A 14,941-nucleotide genomic window follows, 5' to 3' on the forward strand; every position below is an offset into this window, starting at 1 on the left:
TCCGATTCCAATACCATCAAATCTTCCGATTTTTCCGATTTCCGATTCCCATTAGTTGTCCCAACACTAATATACATGTGTGTGTGTGTGTGTGTGTGTGTGTGTGTGTGTGTGTGTGTGTGTGTGTGTGTGTGTGTGTGTGTGTGTGTGCGTGTGTGTGTGTGTGTGCGTGCGTGCGCGTGCGTGTGTGTGTTTGTGTTTTCCTTTGAAAGTAATGCCTTATCACGAAGCACAAATTTTGTATTTCGCAAGAAATGCAGTGTATAAATACCAAGAATTCATGTCTATCACATTCAAAATTCATAAGGAACAACGCCGCTGTCTTTCTTTTATGCGTATTTATCTGACGTATACACACGTGAGAAAACACAACTGTGACCCATTGACAAGTAACGTTTTTTTTTTTTCTACAACCGAGTAATGAGCATTCATTTATATTTTTGACAGTGTTGACAAAGTGCGAGCTGTCAACGAATCATGCTTACCAATTAGACACGAATAGGTCTCGTATCAGAAGATTTTATTTGGTGGCTAAATCGCAGTCGTATATATCTTCTGTTTTCATAAGAAAGACAAGATTCCACGGATATTCAGGCTCGAATAACTAGTTAAATGTTTGTGTGTTGTCCCTTTCTTCTATCTTCGTTTCTATTAAAGAAACCAAGCTTAGGGTTTTCTTTTTATGTCTACGTCCTGATATACGTATGTATGTTTTCTGCTTTTATGGGAAAGACAAGATCCCGCCGTTCTTCAACCTTAGATTTACAACTCATAGACAAAAAATCCACTCACATAAAATACTTTTCACGTCTTTGTAAGTATATATATTAGTGGCCTGGTAAGGCTACAGGGGAGACAACCGAGCAAAAAAAAAATACCTAAGCAAAATTCATGCTAAATAACTAATGTAGGCTAATTTGTGCATGTTGTATTGGCTTGAAAATATGGGGGAGGGAGTTACCAATTGTCATAAAATTTTAACCATAGAATAGTATTATAATCTCCAAATAGTCTCCAAATGTTCATGTAGTTTCGGCCCATAGAACCAGATATGAGCATTTCAATATTCAATTTGGCTACTAGTATAGATTTATTCATATATAGATACTAGCCTGGGTGCCCGGTGTTGCCCGGGTGTTTGGAGGTTTGTGTTGAGCAAAAACAAAAAAATGTTGTAGTAGGCAGGCAGGCTCGAACTCGTGACGTAAAGGCGGAAAAGAAAGTGGAGGTGTGTGTAAGGAGGACAAAATGGAAAAATTGCGTGCGCAAAAAAAAAAAAATAGGAGTAGTAAGCAGGCTCGAACCAGAGAAAAAAGATGTGGAAAAAAACTGTCTGGCCGATGTGCTTACAGTGGTTGTGACGTCACGGGCGATCGAAATAACTCCTTTTATGCGACGTCGTAGAGTTGAATGACTTGCAAAAAATGTCAGCGAAAAAAACGATTCTCCTTATAGAAAAGTGCCCAGTTGAGGGTAAAGGAATTAATGTTTTCGGTCAATTTTTCGGTATTTGTCGTGCGAAGGGTCGCGCTTCAAATTGATACTGATTTCGTGAAAATCCGTCGCATCTGTCAAAACCTTTTGCGAGACATACAAACATACATACATACATTCATTCATCTTTGGCCTTTTGGTCAAGATCAAAGTGTAGTATCACGATCTTCGTGTCGGGCTTCAGAGACATTGAGGTCGTGTCGGAGGCACTCACACAGTACGAAAGAATTACAGGGGCCAAGATAAACCGCAACAAGTCGGTAGGACTGCGGTTGGGCGCATGGAGTGGCAACGCAAACCTCCCTGCGCCCTTCAGCTGGACAGATGGCCCGGTCCGGATCCTCGGCGTGTGGTTCGGACCGGGTCTCCAGCTTGACAAGAATTGGTTGGAGGTACGGTCAAAGGTGGAGGCTGCAGTCAATTCGTGGCTTCCTAGGAAACTTTCCTTAAAGGGTAGAGCTGAGGCGTGCGCCACTTACGTCTTTCCTCTCATCCTTTACCGACTGGCCGTACTTCCCCTGCCTGCACAACACCTAAAAGCTCTTGTCGAACTCTTGTCCTCGCTCCTTTGGGACAGAGGAAGACACTGGGTGAGCAGACAGGTCTGTATTCAACGTCCGTGTGAGGGAGGCTTGGGAATGCCGGACTTGAAGTGTCATCGAGATGCTGAGAGGCTGGCCTTCCTGAGCCACTATATGCAGGAGGACCAACCGTGGCACCCCGTGGTTACTGCCGCCTTCCCCGACCTCGTTCTCGACCCTTCCATCGAGAGCCGTCGCAGGCCGCGGGGAGAATCTGCCTACATGAAAGAGTGCCGAGCCGCGCTAAAACGACTACCAAGGTCCAGTGACCTTGTGACTGCTACCCGTAGGGAACTCCACAGGGATCTAGTGAAGGGGGCCGCTGACGACCCGCTATGCGCGCGTTTGGGGTGGCAGCAGAGTGAGATCCGCTCCGCGTGGAGCTGGGCGCCAGGTTCGAGTCATCTGAACAATTCGGAGTTCTCTCTGACCTGGCGATTGGCCCGAAATGCACTTCCACTCAACAACATACAATGTAGTTCTGGGTTTCTGGAGTCGCCTGATTGTCCCCGTTGTGGGACAACGGCTGTGGAAACTACGGATCACGCTTTCTTCGATTGCCGCGAACTCCGCCAGTACTGGTCGTATGTCAGTGGGGTGACGGCTCGCATCGATCCTGAGCATCCTCGCCCAATTACTGTATCCAATGTTGTGGACAACGTGAGGCCGCCGTGGGACCGGGAAAGACAAATGGTCTACGTTACGATTCTGGCCGTGGCGAGAATGGTGATTTGGACGTCGCGTCTGCAAGGTTGCCGGGGGGTGTTGTCTTTTTCTGATCAAGATCTGATCGCGTTCTTTAAACACCAACTACGGGTGAAGATCAGATGTGATAGAAGAAGGCTGCATCGCGCGGCATTTGACAGAAGATGGATACATGTGGCAAGTCTGTGTGTACGAAGAGGAGCCAGATTTGAATACGTGTTCCCCGCCTAGGTGTGGAACGCGCAGTTCTGTAAAGTTAAATTAAACAAGTAGTCTCTCAGCTAGCTGAGTGTGTGTTCCATCCCTCCCCGATTAGGAAGCCTCCAAGATCCCCATCCCCTCTTACCTGCAATTTTTGTTTTCACCCCTTCCTCTAAATTTTACCCATCTTGGAGAAAAAGAAATACAAACTAACCTCCATCCCTTACCCACAAAATTTTCTTTTCTCCATTCACCCCCATCTAGAGGGCATCCCCACCTAGAGACTGACCCGCAGAAGCGAGGTTCCTTTTACAAACCTAGTGGAACGGGCAGTCTATCAACTAGACGGGGTTGGGAGGGTCCTACTAATCACCTTTTGTTTTTTCTTCCCCCTCCCTCGACACAAATGAATTATTGTTACCATTTTATTGTTATCTTTTTTGTTTTTACACGTCAATAAAAAATGTTTTAAAAATTGGGAGTTACTAGGACGTCCCCCAATATGAAAGGGTGAATGCGGTATTATGGTGAAAGAAGATACTAGCTGGGAGAAACTTTTGACTTTGTTTAGTTCTGGAGTGACAAGGATGACCAACGACCCCCAAAATCCCCCCTTTTGAGTTGGCCATGTGCCTAAGTTTTTTGTTCATCGTTGATTTTTTTCTGTATTTTTTTTAACATGAATAAAAGATTTAATATCTCAAAGTGTAGTATCTGTTCTTCAGATGCTGCACTTCATTTTCTTGTTCTCTTTCGGTGGAGGAGAAATCCTTCACGACTGAGACAATTTTTATTTTTGTACCTTTTCTCCACGTTAAAAAACGACCCTGGTGTCTAACTCTGTCCCGTGGGGAGGCATAGTAAATAGGTACATTTAAACAGACAGGTGAGATTTATATTATAGAAGAATAGCACTTTTGAGGGCAATTTAATAAGTTCGAAATCTCGGCAACTATTGATCAGAATTTAACAAATGAAGGCTCGTTTGGGAAGCTAATGATCCAAATTGTTTAGTGGGCTACATAATATTTGCCCTCAAAATCGCACATTACTGTTTCAAGAAATGAGGTATCACTTTTCTATATTCATTTAACGTAAAACGGGGACCCGTTTTATTGCCACTTAGCTATAAAATGGGTAATAAAACATAAGAATTTATAACTTCTGCTGTTTTAAAAATTTGTATATATCACATATGTTTTCAATGTGATATATACAAATGTTCCCCTTTTTTCTTTCACTTTCCCGTATATGCGGGATAGATCAGTCCTTACTCGTGTTATTTTATGAGTTGTTGTTTTTTTTACTTTTAATATATACCTTTTATATATTAGATGTACGTATGCGTGTGTATAAGTGCGCTTACTAGCAAGCAGCCCGATTTTGCCCGGCTGTAACATACATTTAAATATTTTTTTAATCCATGCAGATTTCGTATTTATTATTATAGAGCCAATACTCTGTTGATTATTATATTGTACCTAATGTATAGTTATGATTTAAAAAATTATAAATAAAAATCGACGAGGGTGCTATCAGCTGGAATCGAAACTAGAACATATAATTCTGCTGCCTGGTCCGTTACAATCTGGACTATGTCCTTACACGTTCTAAAATAGATAAATGTATATTAGCGAATGCCTTCAACTGAACTTTTAATTTAAGCCAAGTTCCATTTTTTTCCATTTTGACCTCTTAGCAGCTATTTTTATCGGCTAAAAAAAACGAAATCGAATCAATTCTACTGGTCTAAATCCCCTACATACCAAGTTTCAAATCTGTAAACCAAAAATTTACAGAGGAGTTTGGTAGAGACCGTTCCTCAGACAGACAGGGTTACTTATATACATATATATATATATATATATATATTTAAATAAGGGAGTAGTCACCAACAATGTGTATTTTTTAACATTATTTTATTATTCCGTGTCTTGGTTTCTCATTGAGAATTATGTCTGGATCATTGTAATAATGTTTTTAAGTCATTGAAATCGTTTTTACGCGCGTTTCAGACGTTCTGTGATGCGTCCTCGCCAGAAATTATTTTCAAATGTGTTGGAGATGTAAAAATGGCGATTTTCGTAGTTAATTTGAAGTTTTTCCAAGGGGTGGAGGCTTGTAAGTATTTATTATTCATTGGCATGCTCAATTTTTATTGCTCTTTTATTGGGCTTGTGAGGGAGACCGTTGACCTGGCTGTAGTCGCTATCTCTTTCTCCTAATGTTTTTTCTTTTCCTTTAGGGTGGGGTAGTGTGTGTGTGTGTGTGTGTGTGTGTGTGTGTGTGTGTGTGTGTGTGTGTGTGTGTGTGTGTGTGTGTGCTTGCTTTTATTGGTTTGGGAATGTGTATATTGTTTTATAGTATTTTGGGGTTGTTTGCTTCCTTAGGAAGGCGGCTGTGATTTAAATATACATCTTTCTTTCGTTGGAATTTCTTAACCCATTTTATATATATATATATATATATATATATATATATATATATATATATATATATATATATATATATATATATATATATATACTTGTGCAAATGGAAATTCAATTAACTTTCTTGAAGTTATATATTTGGATTTTACCGTCACTGGATTATTTATCTTCCACCAGACTATCTATCCATGGGTAATCACCTTTTTCTTCACCATATTCCCTCTGCTTCACTTTTTTTGTTATCAAGTAAGATCTTTGACTTACTTGTTGTTTCATCAAATACTTTTGCATGCAAAATCCGATCCCGCATTTTGCTAATTCCTACCCTCTGATGAGAAGGAAAGTATTTCTTCGAAACTCCGCGGATTAAGGACTATCCACTTATCTAGTGTTTCCTTTTCAGATTAAATATGTTTTTAACTCATTTCAAAGTGTTTTTTAACATGAGTTATTAACTGTTTGCTCGTATTATATATATATATATATATATATATATATATATATAAAGAGAGAGAGAGAGATTTATATATAAATATATACATATATATATATATATATATATATATATATATATATATATATAGTTGCGAGAAAAAGGTCTACAAACCTTGTATACTGACTGGTAGTATCGGGCGCACGGGTGGGTTCGTGAACAATCTGAGTGAGGTCATAGGCAATGGCAAAGTCATGACAGAACATATAACTAACTAATAATAATAAAGATATAACTAACTAATAATAATAAAGATATTACTAACTAATAATAATAAAGATATTACTAACTAATAATAATAAAGATATAACTAACTAATAATATTATTTGAGTGGGTGAGCCATTCCACATTATGGACATTGAAGTCACCGCAAATGTGAATGTTAGCCGAAAGATAAGCAGACAGGACGTGGTCAATTTTCTCAGATATCCTCTTAAAGATAGTATCTCCACTGTTGTGAGAGCGATAGAGGGCAAATATAAATGTGGTGGTGTAAGCAAATGCAACCCGGGAGCACATATAAGATAAATTAGGGTCTTCACTGGAGATATCCCTACCACACGGAAAGCCATCTTTAATGTAGGCACATATTCCATACTCATGGCGATCTTGGGGGTCAGATTTAGATGCTAAGTTAGAGTATCCTTTACTTATGAACTCATCTAGGGAAGTGGTCGGCCCTATGCCAATTTCGCTTTGGAAGAATATGTCCGGTTTCGTCTCCTGTAATTGGGTTTCAACCTCTGGAAGGTTGGAACGTAAACCCCTGATTTTGGAGAAGGAGACATGGTAGTAGGGGTCTACGTTGGAGGATGGGGTTCTAGGTTTATTCGTGTTTTATTCTGGGGTGATTTCATGTTGAGGTTTTGGGATTTGTGGAACAGGTCGACAGACTTGGTTAGAGCAGGACAGAGAGGGAAAGTAAGAGATGAAAAGACAGGAATTTTTTTTGTAGCACATAAGGTAAAGCCGTAACAATTATCCACTAGTATGGTATCGAGAGGCCCTACCAGAAACTACTGCATGGTCCAGAATCCATTCACCAAATGGCAATACAGAAGCCCCAGTACTTTGCACCTGCTGATAGGACAGCCTCCTTAGTGGTTAATCCAAGGTTCGGGTCCCTGACTATCAGGCGGCTAACGTCAGCCCAGATGAAACGTTTACCTCCAACACCCTTACTAGAGACATGGCCACAAGAATAGACATAGAAACAGAAAATTTCCGACATCTCAGACTACTGTTCACGAAGTACTACCGACCTGGAAACTAACTTTTTCTTCGCCCTTTGTCAGAAAAATCACTCATTGGAAATGAGGATTGAGGGACAAAAAAGGAGAAGCGAGAATTGCTGGAGCTACCGATAACACATCCACAGTGCATTATCTACTCTCCAAACCTTTATTATTCCTAATATTCATAAATGACTTCCTTGACAAAATTGTCTCTGAGATGGGTATATATGCTGATGACATCACGCTCTATAACAGGCACGAGAGGAAAACAAATGAACACACATCTAAGGAAATGGCAGAAACACTAGAGGATGACCTCCAATATGTAGTAGAATGGGGACAAAAGTGAATGGTCACATTCAATGCTGCTAAGGCTAAACTTGTTTTCTTCAATGATTACAAGAAACCTTCTCTACCACCAACAGCAATGGCCAAAAACTCATTATCTGAAAGTACTTCTTTTAAACTCCTCCGCCTAACATTCACAGGAAACATGCTGGAACAATTACATTGAGAGCATTGCCAGGACTGCTGCGAAGAAGATGGGCTCTCTCTCTCTCTCTCTCTCTTTCTCTGTCTCTCTCTCTCTCTCTACCGTGCTAGAAAGCTACTATCGCCCGAAAGTATCCTGTACCTCTATAAGGCCACCATTCGCCCATGTATGGAGTATTGTTGACATATTTGGGCTGGTGCATCTGCTACTAGTCTCTCGCTCCTAGACAAGGTTCAAAAGAGATTCGCCAATCTGGCAGGTCCTAAACTGTCATCTAAGCTTCAGCCTCTGTCCCATCGACGAAATGTTGCATCCCTCTGCCTATTTTACAAGTATTTTAATGGTGTGTGCTCCGACGAACTACAAGCACCTGTACTCTTCGACGTAAATACTCTCGACAAATCCAACAAGCAGCTAAATCCCACCCCTACACAGTAGAGATCCCTAGCGGTAAGATAGCTTTGTACTCCAGTAGTTTCTTCCCCAGAACTGCTAGACTTTGGAATCCCACTCTGGGTCCCTGCTTCCCCCACTGTACTGACTTGCAGAAGTTCAAGTGTAACGTGAACAGACATCTTGCTGCCCAACTCTCTATATAGCACCTCTGTAGCTTATGTCCCTGACAGTAGCCCCCGACATAAAAGTGGCAATGTGCCTTCTTTGGAGTGAAAATGTAATTAAAAAAAAATTAAAGAAACACCAGTACAAATATTTGAAAATATATTTTGGATGTAATTAATGAAAAAAGTCGTTGGAGTGCAAAATAAAAGGTGGGCATAGCGTTTTGAAAGAGAGTAAGATTTTTGTTAATAACGTCATTTAGCCGTTAATATATTTAAAAGATATGATGCAATTCATATTCTTGTTGGAACAAATATGCCCGTAAAAATTACAAATATGGATGTGTAACTGAAATGAAATGAGTGCCTTTTTATTGACTGATTATATGTATTAGTTATCATGGGTGATGTTTTCTATGGTGTGAGAGTGTCTAAAATTAAATTATGTTATTTTTTTAATAGAAGTTCACTTATTAATGGCGATACATTATACAAACCTCCACGTTGTTTAATTGTGTTTGAATTTGCGATAAGCACTGATTCAAGAAATCTCCCTCGCGGTTTATTTGGAATAAATTTAACTATCTTAACTTGTTTTCAAAAAGTATTATCATGCAACAATGAATGAGAGAAACGAACATGCAAAAATAGTTAAATATATTAACGGCTATATGACGTCATAAAAAATTATATTCTCTTTTAAAGCGCTATAATCCCCCACACCTTTTTTTATTTCCAGCGACTTTTCGTTTCTGAAATGGAACAATACATTCATCACATGCTAAATTTATTTTCAAATTGTACTGGGTTTTGTTTCCTTAATTTCATTTATATAGAGGAAATCTCCCAATAAAAACGAAACGTTGATGAAACCCATGACTGGGTTTGTTTCTCTCTCTCTCTCTCTCTCTCTCTCTATATATATATATATATATATATATATATATATATATATATATATATCCAAACCCATGAAGAGTATGAATGCCCTTCAATTTAGTATTTACAGGAACTTATTTTACTTCACTTCTTGTGTTAATTGCCGGTGGCGTCGAGGTAAGATGCTACCTTACGAAGTCAAGGGTATCGTTGTTGCTAATCTCGCGAATCAGCAGTAATCATCACTTCCTACACTGATGATTGCGTAATCATGAAATACTTGTGCCTGTAAGTATAAAAATAATTGTGACTATTTATTTAAAAAAATATATTAGTTTAATCTATCTATCTATCTATCTATCTATCTATATATATATATATGTGTGTGTGTGTGTGTGTGTGTGTGTGTGTGTGTGTGTGTGTGTGTGTGTGTGTTCCAAAAACCTCTGGCCTTGATGGAGGCAAGATTAAACTTGCAGCTATGGTTTCAAATGATCTGAAATAACAGCAAGTGAAGATTGATTCTAAATATTTTCATGTTATATCTCCCCTCTTTTGCAAATAGGGTACGATTCTGAATATATGTATACATTTCTCTACCAAACTACTCTGCCAATTTTTAGTCTACAGACTCGAGATTTGCCATAAGGGCTATTGGGATTTGAGAAAATCTTTTTATTCTTTTTTTTTTTGGCCAGAAATTTGGTTGTCAAGACATCAAAGTTTAACGATTTGACCTTTGATAACTCTACCAAACTTCTCCGCCAATTTTGAGTCTAAACACTTGAAATTTTACATGTTGGTTACTTGGACATGGATTAAACTTTTTAATTTGCTTTGAGCCCAAAACAATAAATTTTAAGCGGTAAAAATTGCGATCTCTATTAAATTACATGACCAATTTTTTGTCTAAACGTTTGAAATTTTACATAAAGTGTATTCAGACATAGAGCAAGCTTTTTAATTGGGTTTAGCCGAAAATTTGGCTGCCAAAAGGTCAAAGTTCAAAAGACCTTACCTTTGCATTCTCTAGAAAACTAAAGTTGAAATTTTACATAAAGGGTATTCAGACATGCAGCAAGCTTTTTAATCAGTTTTTGAGCGAAAATTTGGCTCTCTAGATGTTAAAGTTGAAAGAGTTTACCTTTGCCGACTCTACCAATCTCCTCCGCCAATTTTGGGTCCAAACACTTGAAATTTTAGATGTAGGTTACCTGGACATGAGTCAAATATTTTATTATATATATATATATGTGTGTGTGTGTGTGTGTGTGTGTGTGTGTGTGTGTGTGTGTGTGTGTGTGTGTGTGTGCTGGGCTGAACTGCTAGTCCTATATAATTATACAATCATTTAGTAATTATATGGACTATTATAAGACAAGTGTTTTGTTTCTTTGTTTCTTTGTTTTTTGTTTTTTTTGTGTGTGTACGTGTGTCTTATTAATGATACTTATTGTTCATAGCGACCTAACTATTGCACATATAGATAAAAAAATAAGACAATACAATTCCAAATGTATAACACTAAAAATAAATTTATTATAAGCAGTTTAAGTTGCGTATATACAGCATAATCACGTCGAGATCGCGGTTCGCGTTTGATCACCTAAATTAAGCAACCTTGAACCTGGTCAGTGCCAGATAAATGACCATTTGGGAATACCAGGCGCTGAATATAGGAGGACGTCGACGCCTTCCTGCAACAAACCTAGCGTCGTCATTTCCTATGGCGGGGAATATGCAAGGGATTAGAGGCAGCTTGTAAAATTGATATTCACTTGAGACTTCCTCCTTTGGGTAAATCGGTTCAAGCCACCTAGGGCGCATGCCACTTCGGTGTGTGTGTGTATGTGTGTATGTGTGTGTGTGCGTGTATGTGGGGGGGGGGGTTCGCGCACGTTTTCAGTAGAGATGGAAAATCACATGAGTGATTTGAGCCATCTGTAACAATACAAGTTTTATATACATACATGCATACATACGCGCGCGTATATATTAAGTTATGAAAATATGTATGGCAATATATATATATATATATATATATATATATATATATATATATATATATATATATAAGTTATGAAAATAATTATGACAATTAAGTTACACAGAATACTCCGCGTTTTATTCTCGTGAGAATTCGTCAGGCTTATGACAAATTCTCACGAGAATGAAACGCGGAATATTCTGCGTAACTTAATTGCCATATATATTTTCATAACTTACTACCCAGCTCTACCTATGTATTGAGCACTGTTGAAGTAAGTACTAAAAAAATTACGCGTAAATGATTACTTAATTTAATTACATATATGCATAGATCATCATATAATGATTAGATCACTTTGACTGACTTAAAAACATTTAAAAATAAAAATGTTTAAGTTCAACGTCATTTCACGAATGGATACGGTCTTTGCTAATCAAGCCAGAGATGGCTTGTGTTGCCGAGTTCGAATCTATTGACTGGTGTTAATTGTGAGACTCTGCATTGAAGATTCCCGAAAAAAATAAAACACTAGTGTCTGTAGGTATTTAATTATTATAGTAAATAATTATATATATATATATATATATATATATATATATATATATATATATATATATATATATATATATATATATATAGTGTTGACACACCGATTTTCGTTAGATCATCGAATCTGATCAGTGCAATATGAGTTACCGTTTGGGAATACCAGGTGCTGTATGTAAGAAGATGTCGAAACTTTCCTGCGAGAACTCCACGTGCCGCTGCGGTGTGTGTGTGTGTGTGTGTGTGTGTGTGTGTGTGTGTGTGTGTGTGTGTGTGTGTGTGTGTGTTTTCAGGAAAGATCATAAAATCATATAAGTGATTCGAGCCGTAACTATACAAGTCTTATTCCAATAAATAAAGACGTATATTCATTATTATTATTATTATTAGACTGGGATAATTTTCAGGGAGATGTGATGAACAACAATTATAACTTATTTGAGCCATCCGTACTATAAAAGTCAGATTTTCATAAATAAATGTGTGTATGACAGCTATTTGTCGAAATCTCTTCATAACTTTTTTTTTTTTTTGCTTCTTTTTGTCTCTGTTTTTTTTTGGGGGGGGGGTTACTAACGTCCAACAACGAAGAAAACATCTTGCCTTCTATTTTAAAGGCGCCGATGTTCAAATAAAACGACTCTCAACGAAAACACGAGAGGAAGTGCCCGACTTACGTCAAATCTGACAGGAGATGAAGTGTTCGGAAGTCGAACTTCCACAAAACTTTGAAACCATTTGCATATTTAAAAAAAAAATCATTCCTAAAAGAAAAATAGGTGGTTCTACCATTTCCTAGGTTCAAGCAAAGTATAGAGAAGACAGGAAAGAATTAATAAAAAAAATAAACAAAACTGATTAAAAAAATATGTGACGTTTGCCAGGCGTGGAGTAGGGGCAAAATGAATTCATTGAACAGAACAGTTTTACATCACGGTTATGTCTCTTTGCGAAAATCAAAATTAATATATAATTATAATAACCGATAAAAAAGTGACGTTTGCCAGGCGAGGAGTAGGGCAATTAAAATTCAATAAGTGATGAGTAGGACTATGACAACAGCATATTCTTTTCATTGTTTTGACTCTCGGGTGTGTATCCGTTGATATTTTATATGTTTTATATAGAGTGATGTGGTTCTCGGTTGATTAACTGTGTCTAACTGTGTCGGATATATACTCGAGAGTCAAAACAATTAAAAGAATATGCTGTTGTCATAACCATAGTGATGAGATAATAACTGAATATCCGTATCAGGACGGGCAGAATTAATTAATCGAACAGAACAGTTTTACATCACGGTTATGTCTCCTTACGAAAATCAAAATTAACATATAATGATAATAACCTTTGCGTTTTTAGTCCTTATTTTAATTTTCACAAAAATCCATTATATCGCGGTGATTCTAGAGAATGTCTACAATTTAAAGCTTAAGGGGCCTTTAGAAGAAATTGAAATACAAGGATTTTGATTTTTTTTTTTTTTTTCAGTACTTGTATTTTGAAGCGATTTATAAATATCATAAATATAATATATTATTATAAACAATAAAATATAAAAAAAATAATATTATTGAAAATATACAATAAAAATTAACAACATCGTTCAGATAAAAATAACACAATTTGTCTGTATTTGCACTTTTAATAACTAGTGCGAATAAAGTGCGAATAAAGTGCAAATAAAGTGCAAATAAAGACTAATTGTGTTATATATATATATATATATATATATATATATATATATATATATATATATATATATATATATATATATATATATATATTTGGGGGGATTGTATATATTTTTTTATTATATATTTTTTTTGGCATTGTATATTTTTCAATAATTTTTTTTATATTTTATTTCAATAAATCCCTTCAAAATACAAATATTGAATAAAAAAAAAAACGAGGGTACTGTGTTGCCTAGTCTCCGGTTCCGATAGCGCCACGCAGAAAATTAGGGAAAACGCGAGTTGACTATTACTGATTTTTCTATTGAGGTGTTGTGTACGGATTACGTCGTCAAAGTCCTTTAAAATAACCCAAAGAAACTGTGATTCGGAAAATATTTATTGATCGATGTACAATATCCATAGTTACAGCTTCACAAAAATCAAGCATATCTGAATTTTCACTAAAGGTTCCCATCCCCTTTTTACCCCGTTTAGATATAAAAACTAAATCAAACTAAATATAGACCACAATTTGGACCACTAGTAGCTGTGCTTCAAAATGCATACTACTACTAATAGTAATCGGTTAATTAGTTTAACAAAAGGGCTTCCAAAATTTACGAGCTGATGGACCATATTGCTGATTTTTGGAGCTACATGAGCAAAATAAAAAAAACTAATAATAACCTGAACGTGTCATTAGCCTTTCTTCCAAAACCTCATTCTGTTGATTATTTTCTGAACAAAAATAAAAACCACTATTTTAACACATTTCCATTTTTTTTTTTTCATTTTCCCTGAATATTTTAACGTTTCCAATAAAAGATTCGCGGGCCGGATGAAAGATTTGGCGAGCCGGACTTGGCCTGTGCTCACAAACAACTAAATATGATTAAATTTATGTAAACAGAGAAACGATATTTTTCTTAAACAATAATTTTTATCTTATTTATGTTAAATAATTGATTTATTTTTGCTCAAATTATTCAAATGAATCTTTGATTATCTTTTCTGTTTCGAAGTTACAGCCACTTTCGTATCTGTTAATTTTTTTTTCTTTTTGTATTATTTTTTAGTTTTTACAATATAAGTTATTTTTTTTGCATTATTATTTTCGTATTTTATTTCCTTTCTTATTTTAGTATATTTCAGTTTCACTTAAAAAAATGTTTTTACTTTCTTATTTTCGTATTTTATTTTGCTTTTTTATTTTTGTATTTTTGCATTCATATTTTCGTATTTTTTTTGCTTTCTTATTTTCGTATATTTTAGTTTTCACTTAAAGAAGTGTTTTTACGTTCTTATTTTCGTATTTTATTTCATGATGATTTAATGTTCTTTTCGTTTTTTGTTTTGTTTTATTTTTTCGTTTAAGTGATATTCCTTAAAGCTTCTTTGTTAAAAACACAAATATAAAAAAAGAAAGAACCTCGTAATGTTCTTGGTTGACTGGAATATTGTTGTTATTTCCTGATCAGACACGTACTTTAGTTGCGCTGAAAGTCGGCAACAAGCATTGTGTTCAAAAGCGGCCTCGTTCTGAAAACAATCGCCATCTTTCTTGTCCTGTCAACCATTATTTCTTTTGATTCCTTCTCCGGCGTTGAAGGAGAAAAACAGATCGAAAAGCCAAAACACCCGATTTTTTTTTA

The sequence above is a fragment of the Euprymna scolopes genome, chromosome 25 (genome assembly GCF_053919585.1).
Source record: "Euprymna scolopes isolate OS-2025 chromosome 25, ASM5391958v1, whole genome shotgun sequence".
NCBI classification, from domain to species: domain Eukaryota; kingdom Metazoa; phylum Mollusca; class Cephalopoda; order Sepiida; family Sepiolidae; genus Euprymna; species Euprymna scolopes.